Source organism: Nelumbo lutea, chromosome 6, assembly GCF_056320005.1.
Source record: "Nelumbo lutea isolate HS-2025 chromosome 6, American lotus-T2T, whole genome shotgun sequence".
Taxonomy (NCBI): Eukaryota; Viridiplantae; Streptophyta; class Magnoliopsida; order Proteales; family Nelumbonaceae; genus Nelumbo; species Nelumbo lutea.
Genome location: NC_142689.1, coordinates 56139102 through 56151774, shown reverse-complemented (window position 1 = coordinate 56151774; position 12673 = coordinate 56139102). Strand labels below are relative to the sequence as shown.

At 40.4% G+C, this 12673-nt stretch overlaps 1 non-coding gene across 1 annotated transcript; it reads left to right on the top strand.

The window, feature by feature from the left end:
- The first annotated feature begins 1652 nt into the window (after positions 1-1652).
- Positions 1653-1759, top strand: LOC148848978 (small nucleolar RNA R71). Its single transcript, XR_016101535.1, has one exon. It is a non-coding gene; the product is annotated as a small nucleolar RNA R71 (small nucleolar RNA).
- Positions 1760-12673: the final 10914 nt, after the last annotated feature.

Here is a 12673-nt window from a genome sequence, read left to right as displayed (position 1 = left end):
TCAGGTATGCTATCATGAGGTTTATTTTTTCATTTTCTCCTTCTTCAAGTTCTCCCTGCTGGAGGCAGAGTTCAAGAGGATCAGTTATTCTACTTACCTGGAAGCATTAATCAATTGTCAATTCGATGGCATCAATCATAAAACAAGAATCATCACTAGAGGGTGCATGTTTCATAGCATTAGACATTTTAAAAATTATCTCCTCATCTTGTATCCTAAGGCTGAGTTGTCCTTGTTGGACATCAATCATTGCTTTTCCGGTAGCCAGGAAAGGTCTCCCTAGGATAAGCGGGACCTCCACATCTTCTTGCATGTCTAACACAATGAAATCAACTGGAAAAATGAATTTGTCAACTTTAACTAACACATCTTCTATGATCCCCCTAGGATGTCTAATGGATCTATCAGCCAATTGTAATGCCACTCTAGTGGGTTGGGGTTCATTCAACCCCAATTTCTTGAAGATAGAATATGGCATTAAGTTGATGCTAGCTCCCAGGTCACATAAAGCTTTTTCAAATTTTAAACTGCCAATGGTACAAGGAATAGTGAAACTCCCTGGATCTTTGAGTTTCTGAGGCAGCTTGTTCAGAAGGATAGCAGAACATTCCTCATTTAATGCAACTGTAGCCACATCTCCCAGTTTCCTTTTGTTTGCCAATAATTCCTTCAAAAACCTTGCATAGTGTGGCATCTGGGCTAAAGCATCAGCAAAAGGAATATTAATATGTAAACTTTTAAATATTTCAAGAAACTTACCAAATTCCTTCTCCAATTTTTGTTGCTTCAGCCTGTTAGGGAATGGAACTTGTGGTTGTTGGTGCATCCCTAGTTGTGCTTCTGGTTGTTCCGTCTTCTGTTGTCTAGTCCCAAGGCTTGTTTCTGCCTTGGGTTCAGCCCAATTCTTCTTTTCTACCTCAGGCAACTCTTTTCCACTCCTTAAGGTAATAGCTTGCACCTGCTCTCGTGGATTCACTTCAGTGTTGCTTGGAAGAGTTCCCGGCAGTCTGGAAGAGATTAATTGTGCCAATTGCCCCACTTGGTTTTCCAGGTTTTTGATTGAGGCTTCCTGGTTCTGGAACCTAGTTTCTGCACCTGCTATAAATTTTGTCATCAGTTCCTCCAAATTGGATTTTGGTTCAGGCTGATGATAAGTCTGGTGGAACGGCTTGGAAGTATGCTGATTTGGCCAGTACTGGTTTGAATATCCCCTCCATCCTGGATGAAAAGTATGGTGACTCTGGTAACCCTGCTGTCTTGACGAATTGCTGACATAGTCAACTTGTTCAGTAGATGGTCTGAACTGATTGCCAACTTGGCAGTCTGTACTGATGTGGCCTCCCCCACACAATTCACAATTAAGAGGCTGCACATGCATGGCAGCTATCTGCATTTCATCTATTTTCTTACTGAGTGCTCCTATTTGTGCAGATAGTGCTGTATAAGTGTCAACATTATGCAAGCCTTGCTACTTCCTAGTTTGAGTTCTTTCCGAATTCCATTGATAGTTGTTGGTTGCCATTTCCTCAATAAGTGCATGGGCAACCTCAGGAGTTTTATTATTTATGGATCCTCCGGCTGCAACATCTAATATGGTCTTATTTGAGTCAGTAAGACCATTATAGAAAGTCTGCACTTGCAGCCAAATGGGGAGGCCATGGTGAGGAACTCTCCTTAACAGCTCCTTGTATCGTTCCCATGACTCATATAAAGATTCCCCCTCTTGCTGGAAAAAAGTAGTGATGTCATTCCTCATTTTAGCAGTTTTAGAAGGGGGAAAATATTTAGAGAGAAAACGACTGGCCATTTCGTCCCACGTAGCTATTGATCCTGCCGGTAATGAATTCAGCCATGCTTTGGCTTTATCCTTCAAAGAAAATGGGAATAACCTCAACCTAATGGCGTCATCACTTACCCCATTGTGTTTGAAGGTGTCACAAATTTCTAAAAAGTTAGAAATGTGTGCATTGGGATCTTCGTGGGCCAATCCACAGAATTGCACCATGTTTTGAATCATTTGTATGATGGCAGGTTTGATCTCAAAGTTGTTAGTAGCAATATTGGGCCTGATAATGCTGGAGGCAGCTCCAGTGAGAGTGGGTTTGGCATAGTCCATCATAGTCCTCTGCTCAGCCATTTCTTGAGCTTCTTGAGCTTCTTGTCTGACTTGCCTAGCAGCTCTTAAACGGACACGGAGAGTCCGTTCAATCTCCTGGTCGTAAAGGATCTCTTCCAGTTCAAGTCTGCTTGTCATAAACTGTTAAGGTCAAAGCAATAAAAAGGCCAATATTCACAAAAGAAAATAAATAACTAATCCTATCACACTGAAAATGTAAAGTGAATTATTGGAATACGAAAACCTACATCCTATCATGAATAAATGAAGCCGATTATACTAAAAGCAGATTTAAACCAATCATCTTATTCAAGGTTCCTTTATCTACATCCATCGATTGCAACATCTGAATTCAGACCCAATTTAGTTGAGTTCAGATCTACAAGTCTTTGGTATTGTTAGTCCAGAGAAATTAACAAATAATAATTCAGATCTGAGCTGTATATCTCATACACACTCATTGGTATATACTGCAATATACATCTACCAAATCTGTGATGCGTTAGGGCTGATATCAGAGTTAGGCTTGGTTTAAGGATTTTAAGCTCTACATTTGAAGCCCAAACCTGTATAGCTTATGCATATCAAACACTTGCTAAGACCTGAAAAATCAGATCTGCAATGTTTGGTATTGTTAACTGCTGCAAGAGATCTAATCCAAACATCAATTCAGATCGGGTGCAAGAGATTTAAAAGATAACAAAACATCAAGTTCAAAGAAATTTCAGATCATGTACTCATACTGCCTCAGATTCTCATGTAATTCAGATCTGATTTTACCATTCATGGCTTAAATTTCATCAATGAGGCAAGTCTGATGCATCAAATGGTGCTGTTACTACCCGAATTCACATCAGAATAGAGTGGGTTCAGGTTTGAGTTCAGATGAACTCAAATCTGAACCCACATGCATTTAGATCTGCAACTAGCTGAGTTCAAATCTGAGCTCAAATCTGAGGTTCAGATCTGAAGGCTTACATATCATTCTTTCAAATATTTTTCATTCCTTGCTACCCTTTGATCCCTGAAGCTAATCTGATATCTCACATTATGAATGGGGTGCCAAATTCTCATCAGAATTGAGTAGGTTCAGGTCTGAGTTCAGATGAACTCAGATCTGAACCTAGCAGATTTGCAACCAACTGAACTCAGATCTGACCCCAAGTCTGAGTTCACATCAAATTTCTTTCATTCTTTGCTACATTTTCAGCCATGAGACAAGTCTGATGTATCAAAATATCAGTCATAATTGAGTAGGTTCAGGTCTGAGTTCAGATGAACTCAGATCTGAACCTAGCAGAATGCAGACCTGCAATTAGCTGAACTCAGATCTGAATCTAGCAGATTTGAGTTTCAGATCTGAAAGTCAGATTTGAAGTTCAGATCTGAAAGCTCTCATGCTATTCTTTTCCTCAAAATAAACACACTTTTTCTCAACCAAATCAGCTCAAAAAAAAAAAAATCATAGTACAAGTTATCTAACATTGCAAAGTCTGCCCTCTATCCTGCTCTGTTCACAGTCCCAGTTCAGATCTGAGTGATTTCAGATCTGAATTTCTTTACCCAATGCTATCCAATTGTTTTATAGAGATAGCAGATTTGTTCTAGGGTGTATTGGGGTGAAGATAACCCCCGATTACCCTTTGAATTTATATCAGTTCAGGTCTGAGTTCAAGGGAACTCAGATCTGAACTGTTGCAAATCTGCTACAGCAGAACTCAGATCTGAACTCAGATCTGAGTTCTGATTCGAATCCATGGTTTCCATTCTTTCGGTTATATGGTTCTCTCTCTCTCTTTTTTTTTTTCACTATCTAAATATATTTTTTTTCTTTTTGTAATGAAAGAAAAGAATAATAAAGGGCTGAGAACAGATTTTTTTTTCTGAGTATTGCAGTTCTGCTATAGCAGATCTGAGTGCCGAATGCAACTCAGATCTGCAACACTCATGTTTTCAATTTTTTTTTTCTTTTAGAAGACAATAACTTCAAGATAGAAAGGAAAACAGGTCTCCCTTTATTAAAATTAAATTGAAACAGGGAAGAGAAAGTAATCTACTAAAACACAATTACAGTAGTACAGCAGTTGCAGTCCAAGCTGAAATGAAAAAGTTAGCAAATTAACCCAACTATGAATGCAATTCTGAATGAGATCAGATTAAGAATGCTCAATGTTTCCTAATATTGTTTCCCTAAATCCCCGGCAACGGCGCCAAAAACTTGATGTGTGGCTCATTGTGACACTAGCAAGTGCACTAGCCGTTCAAGTAATAAAGTAGTGAGTGAAGTATCGTTCCCACGAGGATTTAGGAAACAATTACCAATACTAAATTGAGCACTTCTTATCTGATCAACAAATAAATCAAAACTTTAATGAAAGCTAAAAAAAATCCTAAATTAAAATCTATCTAAATCATTGGCCCAATTGCCTTCAAATCAGGTTAGAAGAGTAAGCAGTAAATGTCAATCTCATAATTCAGCAATCTATCAATTTGGATCATTTGAAGAAATCATGATTGAGCCTTGGTTTGGTGAAACCCCAAGGTCATAAACAACCTCTCTCAAGTGCATGTTCATCCTATGCATGAGTGACGGTTCTTCTATCTCTAGCAAGAATCTAATCCCCATGCATGCATTTCTTCAAACACTTCTAAGGCATCAATTCAAATCTGAATTGATCACCAACTGAATTGTGCAAGTTATCTCTAACCTTGCACTCAATTCAGTTCTTGAATAGTAGATCTGAATTCCTAGAGTCTCTCTCAAGCACTCTAGGAATTCCAAGCTGTAGATTAATTCGGCCAATCTGAAAATTGCAGATCTGAATTCTCTTTCAAGCAATTCAGATCTTGCAATCTCAGATCTGAGAATTCAGATATGAGTTTTGAAGGTTAGTTGGCCGAATTAATCTACAATAACACCCTTATTCAAGAAACTTCAAGTACAATTCATGACCATTTGAATGAATAAAAAAGAATTAGATTGCTGAACTGAAATTTTACAAGCTGAAATACATCAAGGAAGAATGGAAAAAAGGAGAAAGAAGAAAGAAAATATAACAAAGAAACTGAATTCGAATCAAAAGAGAATGAAACTACAATTGATTTATTACAAAAGATCTTTGAATCACAAACCCTCAATTTGAACTCACCTTCTCTTCTAGCTTGCTTGTCTTGAACTTCCTTTAGCCCTTCTTCTTCTTCTTCCTTGCGCCTAGCCTTCTTCTCTTCTCTTCTCTCAAGGTGGCTGAACCTCTAAGAGTGGGAGAGCCTTCCTCTCAAGCAATTGAACACCTCTCCCCCCTTCTAGAGGCCTCCTTATATAGTTTTTCAAGGGGGCTCTTGCCCCTTCTTGAAGCCTCTAGAATGGGGTGTATTACACCCATTTCTTGAACTTTCTAGAGCTCTCTTGAAAGCCTCCTAAGGGCTGCTATTTGGGCTGCATTTAGGCTCTCCCTTAGCACATGATAGCTATACATTGAGCTGCTCTTTTGGGCTGAGAATGGGCCTTCCTTGCTGGGCCGAATTCTACTCATAGCTAGGCTTTATTTTCTTGGGTTTTCTCAAGGAATTCACTTGCTCTTCTTGGGCCGAAGTGCTCTCTCTTGCTTCCACGACCGGGCTGGACTGAAATTGGTCTTTTTGAACCTTCTTTTCTTGCCTTTTTCCTTCCTTTTCTTGGATTAATTATCCTTGAACTTATTCTTAGCATTAAGCTAAATTAAGGCAAAAATTAATAAAACCGGCATAAAAATCCATGCTAAAGTCCTAAAAAATTATAGATAAATTGTAAGTTCATCAGTAAACTTAATAGATCCATATATGGACTTAAGCAGGCTTCTAGGAGTTGGAACATCCGTTTTGATTTTGCACTCAAAACGTTTGACTTTGAGCAGAATCCGGATGAGCCCTGTGTTTACAGGAAGTCCAGTGGGGATAAGATCAACTTTTTGGTGTTGTACGTGGACGATATCCTACTCATTAGGAATGATGTAGGAATGTTGACTTCGGTCAAGGTATGGCTATCACAGCAGTTCTCCATGAAAGATCTTGGAGAAACTTCATACGTATTGGGTCTTCGGCTCTATAGAGATAGATCGAAGCGGATAATTGGATTATCCCAGGCTGCTTATATTGACAAAATTGTCAAGAGGTACAGCATGGAGAACTCCAAGAAAGGAAACGTTCCTTTTAGGCACGAAGTCACTCTCTCCAAGAAGTTGTCTCCCAAGACTTCTGAGGAGATTGAGAGCATGAGAGACGTTCCCTATGCCTCAGCTGTAGGGAGCATCATGTATGCCATGCTGTGCACGCGCCCTGACATTGCTCAAGCGGTGAGTGTGGTAAGCAGATTCTAGGCAAACCTAGGGCAGGAGCATTGGACTGCTGTGAAGAACATACTCAAATACCTTCGAAGGACAAAAGAGTTTTGTCTGGTATTCGATGGTAGTTCACTGCAAGTTCTAGGGTATACCGATGCCGATTTCCAGTCGGATCCAGATGATAGAAAGTCTACATCTGGGTATGTTTTCACGATAGGATCGTGTGCCATTTGCTGGAAAAGCAGCAAACAGGGGTCCACTGCAGACTCCACAACCGAGGCCGAGTACATTGCCGCAAGTGAAGCTGCCAAGGAAGCCGTGTGGATGAAGAAGTTCATACACGAATTGGGAGCGATTCCATCCAGCACATCTCCCATCCCATTGTTGTGTGACAACAATGGAGCGATCGCCCAGGCTAAAGAGCCTCGGGCTCACTCGAAGTCAAAGCACATCGAGAGAAAGTACCATGTACTGCGGGAGATCATTGGTAGAGGGGATGTCCTAATTCAGAAGGTAGCATCAGCGGATAATGTGGCAAACCCATTGACTAAGCCACTAACACAGAAGGTGTTTGAGAAACACGTGGAAAGTATGGGACTCCGGCTTGTACCAGATTGGACCCGAAGTGCAAGTGGGAGCTGTTAGACAGTTTTTGTATGCCCTTAGCTTCAATCTGATTTGATGTGCTTTTGTTATTTAGTGGAAATAAATAAAGTGCATGTCTGATTCATGTTGTTTGGTTTAATTCTGTGTAAAACCCTAAAACTGGACATTTATAGAGACTCGTGTTAGTATTAAATGTTCACAGCCGTTGGATAAGTCTGGGGAGATTTATCCTGCCAAGGCTGATACTGGTGTGCCACCAAGTGTTGGGATGGCTTGTCTCAGCCACCAGGGTAAGACCCGAGGCACATGTAGTATGCGATTACTTGAATCCTTGAACCGGACCAGATTTCCAGTCTTGCCCTGGAACTTGGAGATAGATGGGCAAAACTGGAAAGTTACACCTGACCCCTAGACTCAATTATGACACTTCACTAGGTGTTGGATCAGGCTGCCTTTGATATGCCAATCAGTGAGATCCTTAGCGGGGATCATAGTGACAGAATCAGCCACTTTGTCGGACAAAGGGTAATGATCGGGAATGCACTCTCTCTGATGGAAACCAAACTGCCGACAGTTGATTTCAATCGTTGGAATTTTGTTTTGAAAAATTAATATATTTATATATATATATATATATATATATATATATATATGTACGGTTTCAAATTGTTTGCAAATGGTTTTAATTCTCGGGATCCATGTGAGAGGAGAGTGCGGCACTGTTCCTTGCAGCCGAGGGAGAGGTCCTCTCTTGTCGGGCAGTGCTTGATCATTAAGGGCTGAGAGGTTAAGTGTAAGACCATTGAGGATAATACCTGATGGGCTAATCTTGCACCTGCCCACAGTCCCTGGGTTTTTATAAGATGGCTTGGCCCAGGGACTACTTAATGTAAGTGTTGGGCCCATAGGGTCCATATGATGGACTCGAGGGGTTCATTGAGTTTTTTAGTGAATTCGGCTGGGCCTTGTATTAAAGGATGGGCCGAACCCATGTGGCTGGTGTGTAGATCAATGCTTGGGTCCCACGCCATACAAAGAAGCCCAACTGGGCAGCAGATTGGAAAGTAATTAGACACTGAACACTTAATGGGTCAGAAGCCCATTTCGAGGTGGGCTGATATGATCACCCATCCTTGGGGCGAATCTGAGATTAATGTTAGTAAAAGGATTGGGCCTTTAGCCTTATCCACTCTTGGAGACCAAATTCAAATTAGATTTGAATCTGGTAACCTCCTGATAAGATCAGGAGTAAGCTAACTTTATCTGCAGATAGGATTAAGATTATCCCCTATCCAAATGCTGATTTGGATTGGGATAACTCCTAATTAGGAGGATTCTTAATCAAGAAGAAAGGAGGAGAAACCCTAACCAAGAGAGAGAAATATCAGATTTCGAACCACCTTGAAGAGATATAGGATAGCTCCTGCGAATATAGATAGGATCTCATATTCATATTCCAGAAGAAGAAAAAGGCAGTTCAGCCTTTTCGCCTTTTGGATTTCTCCTCCTGCCGCTGCCATCTGTTTTTGCAAGATTAGATCTTTGCAGAAAAAGAAAGTCAAGAAATCTGTTCTTGACATTAGTCTTGCAACAAAGACTAAAAGGATTCAGTGTTTAGTGTTTCCAGAGGATTCTTGTGAAGGATCCAGTGTGTAGGACGCACCCTACTGGTTCTATTCCATCCACAGCTATGTCATCTTCAGCAGGAACGGATCTTGGAGCATTCTTTGGGCTTGAACACCAACTTTGGGAGATACTGCTTCTCCGGATCAGGTATATTCCTCCCATTTATCTTTTGGTACAGATCTGGTTTGATTATGGTTCAAGTAGGATCCTTGAATATTGTATTCTAAATTTAGGGAATATGATTCCCAGTTGGGAGAAGGTAGGAAATTTTTGAAATTCGCCCACCCATTCCGCAACCTTTATGGTGTCCATTAGATGGATCCTACCATTCTTTCAAACATTTCAAAATCCTCCACTCTAAAAGGTGTTTGATCAAAGGCAACATAGAGGTGAATTTTCCACCTCATTTTCTTTTATTTAGTGTTATTATTCTATCATTGTCTTTCACCTTCAGCACTGAACTACTCCGTTATTAGATGATGTTGTGCATTTTTTTTTCTTGAGTTCATTTCTTGATGATTAGATGTAGGAATTATTAGAAAAGCATATAAATAAATTTGAATGATCATTCCATGTGCCTTTAATGCTTATTGGGCATGTTTTGAACCAAAAAATGCTGAAATCAACTTATGTTCATAGTGATTTAGTGTAAGAAGTACTAGAATAGCTTATTAGTTACTTCTCATGAATCCCTTATGTCTTCTAGTGTTTATTTAATTTGATTGGAAATCAATTTCTGCACTAAAATCTATTCAATTTAATAGTTTTTTTACTCATCCTAGTCTAGGATATATAAACATGCTTATTGGAACTATTTATTTGTTTGTTTGTATGTTTGTTCTCTTAAATTTTATTAATGCTCTAAGTATTTTCTTATTTCAACATGGTTTATTTTGTTGATTGGATGGTGTTTAATATTTTTTTGTTAATCTTTTGGTAATTGGGTGTAGAAATCATTAGAGATATTTGTCGATTGTTTCGGATAATATCCTATGTTCTTTTAGTATTTCTTCAAGTAGGGTTGGTATCATTGTTGAAATCATTTCATTTCATAATATTCCAATTCTATTTTGTAAAGTTAAATGGATTGTGCATATTTGAATTAAGTGTAGAATGTTAGAACACATTTTTTTAACTTCCTATTTTATGTTAAATTTTATTTTATTTTTTTGTATTCTTGCTTCTTTGTTTTATTTTAATCTTATGTTGGGGTTGCCTTAGATGAGTTTTCTTGTAGGGGATTACCTCCCTTTTGATTTGTCCCATTTTATTTGCTTAGTAGGAATGAGAGGGACCTTGGATAAAGAGGAAGCATGACATGTAGTTGCCAACTCCTTTTGCTCCTTTAAGGGTTTCTCTTATCCAAACCAGGAATGAGAAGGTTAAATCACTTGGGAAGTAACCCCACAATGACTATCATCTATGATGGGCAAACTCACTATTCATTCTTACTGGCTCAATCCCTTCTAGTTTTTTTTTTTTTTTACTTAATTAGGGGAGTGGTACTACATGTTGAATATGGGAGAGGGGTGCCTAACACCTTCCTTCTCTTCCCTAAAAGTTACCTAGAATAGCTTTAATTTGGGCACATGAGAGTCTTGTTTTGTTTATTGAACTTGGGAGGCCCATCACTCCCACATTCCTTGCATTGATGGGTGGCGACTCTATACTTCAGCCATGAATTAAACTCCAAACTCAATTTGGATGTTCACAAGTGGGTTCTCATCCTCGTTCTCAAGCTCCCAAACAAAGTTTCTCCCCATCGCGCTAGTACGTCCTACCACTATAGAACCTCCGATGATCATGTTGATCACCCCACGAATAGGCCTTTTGGGTGGTGGCGGATCTCGAGGTGGCTGATCATGATCCTAGTGCCTGCTCGACGTTGGCGCTTCTCTTGGTTGGTCGACAGGTTGGCTTCTGTCATCGCACTTGATGAACTACTTCAGGTAGCAGTGATGGATCAATTCCTCGATCTCATCTTTCAAGTTCCTGCAACTTTCGGTGTCATGGCTTATGTCACAGTGGAAGTGACAATACTTGTTGGGGTTGGGGTTAACAAGGTCACCTTTCATCATCAATGGCCATCTCACATACTTGGCCATCTTAATTTGCATAAATATTTTGCCCCTTTTTGCATTCAGGGTGGTGTAATTTTGGCTATGGACTGGGGGAGTTCTAGATCATCGGCCCGATCTGGAACTCCAGTGTGGAGACATACTCCTTCTTTTTGGTGACCTGCTTCACCTGTTATGGGGTGACTGACTTCTCTTCAGCAACTTCTTCTTTTGCTACTGCTTACTACTTCCCATTTCTTCTTCTGCTTGCTTTCTCTTCTCGGACATCTTTAACTAAGATCTCAGTGCCTCCTCCACCTTTGTGAACTTGTCATCATGGTGAAGGAGCTCCTCCATGGTGGATGGAGGGTTCAACTCGACTTCCCAGTGCAAGTTGGGGTGGTTGACGCCATTTACCGCTGCTATGAGATATATTGCGGGGTCGAGATTAGGAATCTGGAGACACTCCAAGTTGAGTCATTTTATGTAGTTGTGGAGTGTCTCGTTGGGTTGTTGTACTACGCTGAGAAGGTAGGTCATGGACTTAGGGCACTTCTTGTTGGTGGCAAAGTGTGTAGTGAACAATTCCATGAACTGGTTCCAACTCTTTATTGAGCTTGTGGCCAATCCCGAGTACGACATCCGAGTTGTGCCTCAGAACGTCATTGGGAAGGCCATGTAGAGGCTCGTGTCGTCACCCCAAGAAGCTGCCTCAGGGCCTGGAAGTTGTCGATGTGGTTGACCGAAAATGATGATGGCGCCAATTGATGATGCAAGGAAGAAGAACTACTACTTGGCCAGGTCAAACTGCAAGGAAGAAGAACTAGAGGTCCTAGGGTACTTTATTCGGTGTGGACACTTCAATGCTTAAGTCAGCATAGGAGATTGTAGAGAGCTGATTGCTAGAAAGTAATAGCGAGTGAGGGCTAAATAGCACGTACCTTATAAGGTTGGAGGTGATACCTTTACGTGGGCGAGCTGCCGTGGGCCTCATGAAGTGTGTCTGAGATCACTGGCCCATCTAACCCAGAGTCCATTCTGCACCCGATGATGGACTTTGTGTAAGCTGATAAGGCTTATCAAGGTCCATTTGATTAGGATAGGTTAGAGATAAGATCTATTGGCATGCGGCATGATCTCGAGGAGGTCAGAGATAACTGGCTCGCTTCTGGAAAAAGGCTACGTGGCACCTTGGCATGTCAGTGAGCGTGGCGAGCTGCTTAGTTCCCAGTCTGAGCTAAATGACCTGAGGTGACTTGGACTTCTGAAGTTCCCAAGGATGTTGAGATGTCACCTAGTCGTTACATTGCTCCCTATGCCATCATATCATTCGATGCGCCAAATCGACCCTCATCACCTGTGTTTCTTATACACAGGATTCAAGTGCAATTATACAAAATATTGGTTTGTACACTCATGATGGGTTATATAGTTTTGCTTTTTACACAACATGGCGAGCAGAACTAGGCTCAAGTAGACTTGAAAAGGCCGTTATATATATGGCACCATTTTGCGGCCTATGCTGGAGTCAAACAAATTCTGGCCATTCTCTTGCCCTAAGATGGCCCTTTTTAGGTGCTTATTGTTTCTTTCAATTATTTTTTTTTGTGGAAAGTATTGCAGCCGTAGGTGTCAACAAGTGGTGGCAATTGGGCAGGTTGGGTTGGGTTTGGTTTGCATTGAGCTTCAACCCAACTCATTTAACCCGCCAACCCATTAATGACCAGTTATATAAAATTAAATGGGTTGGGTTTAACCCAAACCTTCTTTAACCCAATCCAACCCACCCAAACCCATTAATCTTATATTTATGTACTTTAAACAAAAATCTAACTCCCTCTTAACAAATAAGTTGGTCATAGCTTGATGTCAATAGTAATTGCACTTTACACAAGTTATGAAGGTTCAAATCACATTACATGCATGTTATTTTTACACAAGCAACAAAG